Consider the following 12,778-nt stretch of genomic DNA (forward strand, 5'->3'; position numbering starts at 1 on the left):
CCTCAGGGAATTTATGTGAACAATTGCAAAACCAATCGTTGTAGGGACAAAGCAACAGAGAAGAATATCCCAGCAAGATAAGCTTACAGAGCAAAATTTCAAAACATGCAATAAAGATTGATACTAAAGCAAAGTAACTGAGTGCTGAGTATTTGCTATGAGTATTTACTCTGCTATGAACATAGGGGTGCATAGGTTCTTCACAGCATTTCAAGATTCTTAGGGTATAACCCTAGCAGTGGAATTGCTGGGTCAAAGGCAGTTCCATTTTTAGATTTTTGAGGAAAATCTATACTGTTTTCCACAGTGGCTGCACCAGTCTGTATTCCCACCAACAATGCACTAGGGTTCCCTTTTCTCCACAGCCTCTCCAACACCTATTGTTTGTTGATTTGTTTATGATGGCCATTCTCATTGGTGTGAAGTGGTATCTCATTGTGGTTTTAATTTGCGTCTCTCTGATGGCTACTGATGTTGAGCATCCTTTCATATGTCTCTGGGCCCTCTGTCTGTCCTCCTTGGAGAAGTGTCTGTTCAGGTCCTTTGCCCATTTTTTAATTGGATTGTTTGTCTTCCTGGAGTGGAGTTGTATGAGTTCTTTATATATTTTGGAGATCAAACCCTTGTCCGAGGTATCATTGGCAAATATGTTTTCCCATATGGTTGGTTCCCTTTTCATTTTAATGCTGTTTTCTTTAGCCATGAAGGAGCTTTTTATTTTGATGAAGTCCCATTTGTTTATTCTTTCCCTTATGCCCCTTGCTCTAGGGGACATATTGGTGAAAATATTGCCACATGGAATATTTGAGATTTTCCTAGCTATGTTCTCCTCTAGGACTTTTATGGTGTCACAACTTATATTTAAGTCTTTTTATCCACCTCGAATTTATTTTTGTGTATGGTGTAAGTTGGTGGTAGAGTTTCATTTTTTTGCATGTAGCTGTGCAGCTCTCCCAACACTATTTGAAGAGGCTATTTTTACTCCATGTTCTGCTCCTGCCCACTTTTCAAATATTGGAGACCTGTGTTTATTTCTGGGTTCTCTATTCTGCTCCATTGATCTATGTGTCTGTTCTTATGCCAGTACCAGACTGTTTTAATTACAGTGGCCTTGTAGTATAGTTTGATATCAGGTACTGTGATCCCTCCTACTTTGTTCGTCTTTCTCAAGATTGCTGCAGCTATTCAGGGTTGTGTTTGGTTCAATATAAATTTCTGAAATATTTGTTATAAATCTGAGAAATATGTCCTTGATATTTTAATGGGGATTGCATTGAATGTATAGATTGCTGTGGGTAGTATGGACATTTTAATGATGTTCGCTCTTCCAACCCATGAACACGGTACACGCTTCCATTTGTTTGTGTCTTCCTTAATTTCTTTCTTCAGTGTTGTGTACTTTTCTGAATACAAGTCTTTTACCTCCTTGGTTAAGTTTGTTCCTAGATACTTTATTTTTCTTCTTGCTATAGTAAATGGGATTTTTTTTTCCTGGTTTTTGTCTGATATTTCATTGTTGCTGTACAAAAATGTCTTCAATTTCTGAATATTGACTTTGTATCTGCCATTTTGCCAAATTCACTTAGTAGGCTGAGTAGTTTTTTGGTGGAGTCTGTAGGGTTTTCTATGTACACTATCATGCCATCTGCAAACCATGATAGTTTTACTTCCTCTTTTCCAATTGGATGCCTTTTTTTTTTTCTTGTCTGATCACTGTGGCTAGAACTCCAATACTATGTTCAATAAATGTGGTGAAAGTGGACATCCTTGTCTTGTACCTGATCTTAGGGGAAGAGTTTTTAGTTTTTGCCCATTGAGTATGATGTAGCTTCCCTGTAGTTGCTTGTAGTTCTCATTGAGCTCCCTTATAACCATTATTTTGAACTCAGTGTCTGATAGTTTATATGGCTCTATTTCTTTTGGCACTCTTTCTGGGGATTCCTCATTTCCTTTTGTTTGGTGGTTGGTTTTTTGTCTTCCCATTTTAGGTAATCTTCTTGTTTGTATCTGCTTCTTAGATTGATCCGCTTTGACTCCCTGTCATCATGGTGTGAGTTTATATGGTAGGAAACCTGTGTGATTCTGTGGTACAGTCTCCTTGATTTCCTGAACTTAATGCTTTTGGGATGTCCTTTATGCCGTTTATGTCAGTTCTCTGGTTGTAATTGGGTTTTGATTGCCATTGGGTCATTTGTTGGTGGGTCCTTCCCTCCAGCTAACTGATGGTGAGTCACTCCTCCCACCACCTCTTGTGTGCTGTTGTGCAGGTGCACTGTTTTTTCTTTCTGGATCTGCCTCTGGTGATGTCAGATGGTGTTCCGGTCTGGCCCTATGATCCACAGTCTGTGGCTGAGTCCTTCAGTTGTTAATCTAGTCAATCTATAATCAGCAGTCGGGCTTAGGCACCACAAGGTGAGGCAGAGTAGTTCCTGTGGCCAGGGCGATTGCTTCCTCTCAGGCTAGTGCCACTTGGAGGGGAGTGCTCTGCCTAAGCAAGATGGCTCCTGTAATAAGGGGGATGACTCAGCACAGGGATCCTAGCAGCTGCTCTCTCAGTTTTCTCCCCAAAACCACCATCCCCAGACTCTCCTCAAGTGTCTCTAGTCCATTCTGCCCTGCCTTTGCCGGAGCCCAGTGTAAGTGGCTACAAGTGAAATTTTATGCATTGGCTCTTTAAAAGGCTCTCTGTGATTCCTGCCATCTGTTCTTGGCAGAGAGAATCCCTGCCATGCCCTGGCTGGTGTGGCTCAGAGGATTGAGTGACAGCCTGAGAACCAAAGAGTTGCTGGTTTGATTACCAGTCAGAGCACATGCCTGGGTTGCAGGCCATGTCCCCAGCATGGGGCACATGAGAGGCAACCACACACTGATGTTTCTCTCCCTCTCTTTCTCCTTCCCTTCCCTTCTCTCTAAAAAATAAATAAATAAAATCTTGAAAGAAAGAAAAGAAAAAGAAAGAAACCCTACCGCTTTTTGCAGCAGGATGCTATCTGGGTCCTTTTTGGGCTCTGGTGCTGTAGGCTGGGCAGGCCAGCTTGGGATTTAGACCCCACACTTCTCAGGGGGAATCCCCTGGCCCCTGAAATATTCCTCTGGCACTTCAGCTGCCACCTGTGGGAGCCCAGCCAGCCCTGTCATGTCTCCTTTGCACTCCGTACCGGTCACATTGTGGCGAAGCTGTTCTTCTGTCTGCCTATGGTTATAAGACTCCTCTCCCTCCATTGTTCAGATGTTTATGCCAGATGATTTCTCTACAATTAGTTATAATTTCAGATCAGTCCTGGGAGGAGGTTAGTGTAGCTTGTACTTACTCCTCTGCCATGTTGGATCTGCTGCTAAAAAGAAACTTAATAAATTGAAAGATAGTATTAAGGAATTTACATAGAACACAGCATAGAAAAGTGAAGACACGATAGCTGCATTAAGAAGAACAGAAGATAAGTTGAAAGGTCCCAGCAAACACTACATAGGAGTTCCAGCAGAAAAGAATCAAGGGATGGGAAAGAAGCAATAGTCAAAAATATAAAAGCAGATCTTTTCCCAGTATTAAAAAAAAAAAAGGTAAGTTCTCAGGGTGAAAGGAAGTAAACATTGAGTGTCTGACATCAAAATAATCAGCTAATCATAGCTAGACATGGTAATAAAACTGAAGAATGTCAAAGATAAAGATCAAAACTAAAGAGCTACTGAGCCCTGGCTGGTGTAGCTCAGTGGATTGAGCACAGGCCTGGGAACCAAAGGGTCTCCAGTTCAATTCCCAGTCGGGGCACATGCCTGGGTTGTGGGCCAGGTCTCCAGTAGGGGGTGCTCCCTCTCTTTCTCCCTCCCTAACCCTCTCTCAGTAAATAAATAAATAAAATCTTTCTTAAAAAATCAGTAAATTGAACCATTGACTATAAAATAATAACAATAATAGTGACTACAATGGTGGAAGTTTTTAAGGTGTAAGACTCCAGACAATTTTTTAAAATTGTTTACTCATCTGAAAGGACAATATAGATACTGAATAACCTTTGACATTTGTTAGAAAAACTTATAAGTAAATGTGTATATTAAAATGTAAAAGTAACTAGTAAGGATTGTAAATACAATTGATAGCTTGTGAGGCACAGCTGATACAACATTTAGAAGTAAATGTATGGCCTTACATGAATTAATTAAAATATAGAAAAGATTTTAAATAAATACATTGAGATCTTTAACTCAAAGAGAAAGAAAAAGAACAAAAGAATAAATCTAAAGAAAGTAGAAGAAAACAATAAAGAGAAAGGTCAAAATTTTTTAATATTAGGAAACAAAGCAACAGAGAGCTGTAGCAGTCCAACTATTCATCTCTCACGTCTGTTCTGCAGAAGCACATCTTTACGTGCTATAAAAACTTCATTCTAACTTTGTCTGTATTTGAAAGTTATAACTTGTATACCTGTTCTTTTCCCTGGGAGGTTTAATGGTGGACTTTGGGTACCACTTAAGTGTTTTGACTAGGGGATGGAGGTAGAAGTCCGTGACAAATAATGTAGGATTCCTACTGTATTTGGACCCTGTCAACACCAGTGCGGTGGAAGAGCAGGGCTGTCACTGAGAGGCAGAGAGGCAGAGCCTTGTCTACACTTGTGCAATGGTTAGTGACACAGCTAGAAATAGAACCCGTGTTTCTTCCCCCATCACCTCAGTTTTCCTCCTGCCTCACCAGCCCACCAGCCCACATTGTAGAGGGATTATGAAGTATCTTTCCTTGAAGTCTCCTTCCTGGGCCAGTTCAGATTTCTCTTCTGTATGTGACCTCATCAAGATGCCGGAGGTGAGAGAACCCAGGGGCCCTGTGACTACCCCAGAGCAGTCCAGGTTCTCCTGCCCCTTCCTTAAGAGCATGATAGGTCTTCAAACCAGGAGAGCCATGTGCCGACCAGAACACCGTCTCCATCACCCAGGGTTTGAGGCTCAGATGGCAGACAGACAGCAGGGAGTGCCCGGCAATCTTACAAGATCAGAGGCAGCAGTTTCCAGGTGGACAGAGAAAAGTTGTGAAGAAAATCATTGTTCTTTGGATCTGCTTAAAATGAGGCCCAGCCGTTCTCTAGTTAATAACTTCACTGACTGGGAAGAAAGGTAAATCATTGACGACCCTTCAGTAGAATGACTTGGGCCGATGTGGTTACAAAACCATAGGCTGGTAAATTCCCTCTCCTCTGTAATGGTCTTACCCAGAGAGTTTCTAGAGCTCAGCAGACATCCAGCAACCTGAGTTGGGTTAGAGGTGGCAACCAGGTTCTCTGTGGGGCCCGCTCTACCCCCTCTTTCTCAGGGGCAGAAAGCTAATTGAGTCAAGATGTTATCTGATTGCCCACCATTCTGACCTAGTGGGTTGGACTCTTAGGCAGCCTTGGGGACAGTCACTAGCCTGCTGGCCTGGGGCTTAGTCACATGCTTCCCTGGAGGATAAAGAAGGGTGCCTTCATTTCCTGGGGTTTCAGCACACTGGGGTCACCACTGTCCCACCCAGTTCCTTCACACTGTCACGATCTTGGAAGAAAATGCTATGCAACTTGCTTTGAGATTTTAAAAAAATAATAAGCCACAGAGTAGGCAGGGCCAAAAGGAATCTCAGAGCACAGCTGCTCCAGCCCCTCATTGTTCGGAGGACACTGAGGCCCAAGGCCACACGATGAAGACGAAGAGATGAAGAGCCCTGGTCTGAAACCCAAATCCATAGCCCCCGCAGTCAGCATCAGCTGCCTGCAGCTCACTCCCCCAGGCCCATTCCCTGCTACCAGGAGGGAAGCCTGAGGAGCTGGAGAGAAAGAGGCTGGGTAGAACAGTAGCAAGAGCAGGAAGTAGTAGGAATTTGCTCAGCCCCATTGAAACCTGATCAACGGTAAGCAGGTGAATGACAGTGGGGGCTGCTGCTGGAACCACAGCTCCCCTGAGCCCTGTCACTCAGTGATACAGTAATAAAGTGGCCAGGGCTGGAAAAATGCTATGAGACTCTAGAGAACTCAGTCTCCTCCCACTGGATTATTAACACCCCTGAGGCTTCTTCTGTCTCCTTCAACCCCAGCCCTGGAGATGAAACCTGCCAGGGGTATCGGGCGGTGCGGGTGCTGGCTGGTGGGAGGCAGCCTGACCCAGCCCAAGGGCTAGCAGGGAGGGGAGGCACAATGGGAGACACTGACTCCTCCAGTGCCACACTTGCCATTCATATCTTGGGGTGACTCTTCTTCCTGAGCCCCAACTCCAGTATCCACGGAGGTCTTAGATATACACTGGCTATGCCATAAGGGAACAGGGGGAGGAGGAACCGGGGGCCAGGCCGGAGGGTTCTGGAGTGCTTGGGGCACAGTCTTCACTGGCCAAAAAGTTAATGGACAGGAGAGATTGGGCGGTTCAGCTGTGGATACTAAGAAGGCAGAAAGGGCCCTGAGAGTTTCAGGGGAAAGAGGAGCTTGCTAGGTGCTGCATGGATGCACAGGCTGGAAGGATCAGAATTCCGTTCTTGAACCACTGCCACAGGCTCCTCCCACACACAGATCAGGCTCCTCCCACACGTGGATCAGAAAGCACGCAAAGCTGCAGATGCCTGCTGTCATTCTACCGTGACGCTCTCCCCAGCATGCAGCATTCCAGGGGAAAGTCAAAGTCCCCTCACGTGATCACAGTAGTCAGTAATACACAGGCATGAAATTCTGATACACACTACAACACGGATGAAACTTGGAATCATTAAGCTATGTGAAATAAGCCAGACACAATAGGACAAATACTGCATGATTCCACCTATATGCAGTACCTAGAACAGGCAGATTCACAAGAGACAGCAGAATGGTGGTTGGTTACCAGGGACTGGGGCAGGGGGGGTCATGGGAGAAAGGGAGTTATTAATGGGAAAGAGTTTCTGTTTGGGAAGATGAAGAAATTCTTGGAATAGACAGCGATAGCTACACAAAAGTGTGAATATAGTTAGTGTCACTGAATGCACACTTCAAATAGTTAAAATAGTAAAATTCATGTCATATATATTTTACTACAATTTAAAAAATCCATCACATGTGGCCATGCAAGGCCCCCACCACCTTTCCCTAACTTCAGGAGAACACGGACCTAGAATGAGGGAGAATGAGAGATCTTGCTAAGCACAGGCAATGCCACCACAAGCATACACCTCATCCCCTGGAGGGCCCTCTGTCCTGGCCACCGCAAACTACCTTCTGTAGCCACCATGTCCTATCACGTCTCTGTGCCTTTGCACATGCTGTTCCTTTGGCCTGAAGTCCCAGCTTCCCCTTCTCTTCCCAACTAATGCCAGCCTGCTCTTCGGCACTCTGCTGTTGTGCCATCCTTCCTGTGCATTTTCTCCCACCCTGCTCCTTATACAAGCGGAGTTAGACTCACCCTGATCTGGGCATCATGCCTGCATCAACATCCCTATGTTGACATGTGCTGAGTTTGTGGGTGCTTAAGATAATGCCACCCTCTTGAAGAGGGGCTAGACTGGGCAGCCCAAGACATCACAGCAAAGAGTCACCTCCTGTAGGTATCCTTACTTAAAGCAACAACAACAAGCCACACCACTGGTTGGAGGTAGAATTTGGGCGATCTCCCCAGCATTTTCGATGTGAATCTAAGCCACGGCTCAAAAACAGGGCAGGTATTGCTGTAACATTAGGGCCAACCCCAGTATTAACTTCCCAAGAGAATGCAGTGATGTTTTGGTCTACCAGCAACAGAGAAAAAAAGAAGACAATGATAAGAACTTGGAGAAAATCAAAAAAGCAGCTAACCATGCTCATGGCTGGAAGAATTAACATCATTGAAATGTCCATACTACCCACAGCAATCTACAGATTCAGCGCAATCCCCATTAAAATATCAAGGACATATTTCTCAGATTTATAACAAATATTTCAGAAATTTACATTGAACCAAACACAACCCTGAATAGCTTCAGCAATCTTGAGAAAGACAAACAAAGTAGAAAGGATCACAGTACCTGATATCAAACTATACTACAAGGCCACTGTAATTAAAACAGTCTGGTACTGGCATAAGAACAGACAGTGGAGCAGAATAGAGAACCCAGAAATAAACCCAGGTCTCTATGGTCAATTAATATTTGACAAAGGGGGCAGGAGCATAAAATGGAGTAAAAATAGCCTCTTCAAATAGTGTTGGGAGAGCTGGACAGCTACATGCAAAAAAATGAAACTCAATCACCAACTTACACCATGTACAAAAATAAATTCAAGATGGATAAAAGACTTCAATATAAGTCATGATACCATAAAAGCCCTAGAGGAGAACATAGTCAGGAAAATCTCAGATATTCCACAATATTCCAGTAATATTTTCACCAATATGTCCCCTAGAGCAAGGGGCATAAGGGAAAGAATAAACAAATGGGACTTCATCAAAATAAAAAGCTCCTTCATGGCTAAAGAAAACAGCATTAAAATGAAAAGGGAACCAACCATATGGGAAAACATATTTGCCAATGATACCTCGGACAAGGATTTGATCTCCAAAATATATAAAGAACTATATGACTCCACTCCAGGAAGACAAACAACCCAATTAAAAAATGGGCAAAAGACTTGAACAGACACACTTCTCCAAGGAGGACATATGGAGGACCCAGAGACATATGAAAGGATGCTCAGCATCACTAGCCATCAGAGAGATGCACATTAAACCACAGTGAGATACCACTTCACAGTGGTCAGAGTGGCCATCATAAACAAATCAGCAAACAAGTGTTGGAGAGGATGCGGAGAAAAGGGAACCCTAGTGCACTGTTAGTGGGAATGCAGACTGGTGCAGCCACTGTGGAAAACAGTATGGAATTTCCTCAGAAAACTAAAAATGGAATTGCCTTTTGATCTGGCAACTCCACTGCTGGAATTATACTCTAAGAACCCTGAAACACCAATCCAAAAGAACCTATGCACCCCAATGTTCATAGCAACACAATTTACAATAGCCAAGTACTGGAAGCAACCTAAGTGCCCATCAGTAAATGAGTGGATCAAAAAAACTGTGGTACATTTACATGATGGAATTCTACACAGCAGAAGGAAGGAGCTTCTACCCTTTGTGACAGCATGGCTGGAACTGGAGAGCATTATGCTAAGTGAAATAAGCCAGGTGGTGAGGGACAAATACCATATGATCTCACCTTTAACTGGAACCTAATCAACAAAACAAACAAGCAAGCAAAATACAAGCAGAGACATGGAAATAAAGAACAAACTGACAGTAACCAGAGGGGAGGTGGGAGGGGATAATAGGGGGGAAGGGGGAAGGGTTTTCAGGAACATCTATGAAGGACACATGGACAAAACCAAAGGGGCTTAGGATCAAGGGTGGGAAGCGGGGATGACTGGGGTGGGGGGAGTGGTAGTGGGAAAATTGGGACAACTGTACTTGAACAACAATTTTAAAAAGTTAAAAAAATTAAAAACAAGAACAAAAGAGCAGCTAAAAGCTGTATTTACCCCCGTCTCACTAGGGGAACTTCTGAGTGGCTCCAACTAGAAGAGTTGAAAACAGGATATTAGCTTAGAAACTTTGTGATCTATAAAAGTGATAACTCATCAATCAAGATCTGGTTTCCTATTCTATCCCAGGATAGATGACACTGAATTTACATAAATAAAATCACATTCAATATATGCATACATACATAGAGACAGAGACAAAGAGACTTAGAAAAATATGCGAAAAATACTCATATTTTTTAAAATCCTTGCACACCTGCATACGTATACTTCAGCAAACACGGTACTGCATCTAAGTCCCTGTTTTCCCATCCAGACAGTAAGCACCTTGAGGGCAGGTCCCTTTGTGGTCGCAGCCCAACAGAGTGCACACACAGAAAGTAAACAACTGTCTGCTTTGTAACTTATCAAGTTATTCCCATGGTTAAACAGTTGGAGCTTAATACACATCGGGGAAAAGGGAGGAAAAGAGCTGACCATTGACAGGTTGTCCTCAACTGTAACATGGCCCCGTCCGCTGTTGAAAGCACGTGGAGAAGCAGAGCTGTCACACACGGCAGAGCTCTGTCCTCACTCATTAGTTCGCCAGCACCAGTGCTGGGGCGTGGATGGCAGGAAGGTGGCCTCTATGGCTGAGAAGCCAGACCTGGGCTCTGGGGCTGTGAAGGCTGAAGTGGGAGCTGAACAGGACTCTCCGGGAGCCAGGAGTAGCTCAAAGTCTACAATTTGGATGATCCAAATTGGATGTCACTTTGGAAATCCAAGTGACATTTCAGGAAGAGACTATTCACAGTGGCACTGTTCATGATGTAAAAAAAAAAAAAAAAAAAGTCAGCCAACTGAAATGCCCTGTAAAAGGGAAATGGGTTCTCAGGGTACAGGCATCCCAGGGATGACTGGATGCCAATGAGAGGAGGGAGACCACAGCTCCCTACAACAGTGGGGGTGAGTCTTAGCACCATAATGCTGGGAGAAAAGTTAATCTTGGCTTTGGGTCAAGATGGCAATGTAGGGAGACACGGCTCACCTCCTCGCACGACCACATCACAATTACAAGTAAAATATAGAACAACCAGCACTCAGCATCATCAGAAATCAAGCTGAGTGGAAGTCTGACAGCTGTGGAATTAAAGAAACCACACCCATCCAGACTAGTAGGAGGGGCGTAGACATGGAATTGTCTTAGAATTGTCCCACACCCATGTGTGGTGGATAAAAATTCGGGAGGGATATCTCAGGAGTGAGGAGTCCCAGACCCACACCAGGACTCCCCACCACAGGGCTCCAGTGCCAGGAAGAGAAGTCCCCACAACTTCTGGCTGCACAAACCAGCAGGGACTGAGTTGGTGGAAGAAACTTCTGGAGCCCCAAACAGTTCCTCTTAAAGAACCCACACACAGACTCACCTACTCAGACACACTCCCTCTAAACGCTAGCACTGGGGTGGCAGCTTGAAGGGCACCAGTGGCATACTGGGAGAGGCTGAAGTGTCTAGTATCAGGGTGATCAGAGGCCATTGTCCCTTTTCTGAGCCCTCCCTCTGCAAAGCCACGGAGCAGTCAGGCTGGTGCCATATTTGAGACTCTGTCAACCTGACTAACACTGTTTGACCCAACTTACAGGCCCATCCAAACTGCTATTGCAAATGAATGGCTGGTCTTGGCTTAGCCTGCACAACTTCCTAAATTCTCTCAAATAAGCAACAGCTGGCCTCAGTGAGCCCCAGACCCAGCACTAGCAGTGGCCACATTGGTTTCACAGCTTGGCCTCACCCAGGAATCTCCAACCCAGCACAAGTAGCAGCCATCTCAGATTGCTTTGTAGCTCAGGAAGGGTGGCCCAGGCAAAACACAGTGGGGGTCTGACCTTGGCCTGCACCACCCAGGAAATCCCAGGACCAGGCCACCCAGTGGACAGCTGCAGACAATGTTGGAGCACCACCATCCTGCCTCTGCACAGCTGATCCTTCGCAGAGGTCAGAGGTTGGTGGTAAGTGATCACAACCAATCCTTGTAGCTGACTGGCCTGGATAAATCCCTCCCATTGATCTGCCAATGGCAACCAAGGGTCAACTGCAAGAGGAGGGTATACTCAGCCCACATGAAGGGCACACCTCGAATATCCAGCTTGGGTGATAGGGGAGGCTGTGCCACTGGACCTTACAGGACACCTACTACATCAGGCCACACCAGAAGACACGCAGTCAAAGCAGCTCTACCTAATACACAGACACAAACACATCGATGCTGCCAAAATGAGGACACAGAGAAACATGGCCCACGTGAAAGAACAGATCGAAACTCCAGAACAAGAGCTAAACAAAATGGAGATGAGCAATCTGTCAGATGCAGAGTTCAAATCACTGTGTATAAGGATGCTCAAGGAACTTAGTGAGGACCTCAGCAGCATAAAAAAGACCCAGTCAGAAATGAAGGACTCACTAACTGAAATAAAGAACAAGTTACAGGGAAACAACAGTAGAGTGGATGAAGCTGAGAATCAAATCAATGATTTGGAACATAAGGAAGGAAAAAACAACCAGTGAGAACAACAAGAAGAATAAAGAAAAAATGAGGGTAGTATAAGCAGCCTCTGGGACAACTTCAAGAGGTCCAACATTCACATCATAGGGGTGCCAGAAGGAGTAGAGAAAGAGCAAGAATTGGAAATCTATTTGAAAAAATAGTGAAAGAAAACTTCCCTAATTTGGCGAAGGAAACAGACATGCAAGTTCAGGAAGCACAGAGAGTCTCAGTCAAGTTGGACCCAAAGAGGACCACACCAAGACACACCATAATTAAAATGCCAAAGTTTAAACATAGAGAATCTTAAAAGCAGCAAGAGAAAAGCAGTGTTACCTATAAAGGAGTTCCCATAAGACTGTCAGCTGATTTCTCAAACGAAACTTTGCAGACAAGAGGCTGGAAAGAAGTATTCAAAGTGAGGAAAAGCAAGTACCTACAACCAAGATGACTCCATCCAGCAAAGGTCTCATTTAGAATGGAAGGGCAGATAAAGTGCTTCCCAGACAGGTAAAGCTAAAGGAATTCATCATTCACCAAGCCATTATTACATGATAAAGGTACTTATTTAAGAAAAAGAAGATCAAAACTATGAACATTAAAATGATAACAATCTCACAACTATCAACAAGTAAATCTAAAAAATAAAAATAAAAACAAAAACAAACTAAGCAAACACCCAGAAAGGAACAGAATCATAGGTATGGGGATCATTTGGAAGGTTATCAGCTGGGAGGGGGAAGGGGGAGAAAGGGAGAAATGGTG

Source organism: Desmodus rotundus, chromosome 7 (genome assembly GCF_022682495.2).
Source record: "Desmodus rotundus isolate HL8 chromosome 7, HLdesRot8A.1, whole genome shotgun sequence".
NCBI classification, from domain to species: Eukaryota; Metazoa; Chordata; class Mammalia; order Chiroptera; family Phyllostomidae; genus Desmodus; species Desmodus rotundus.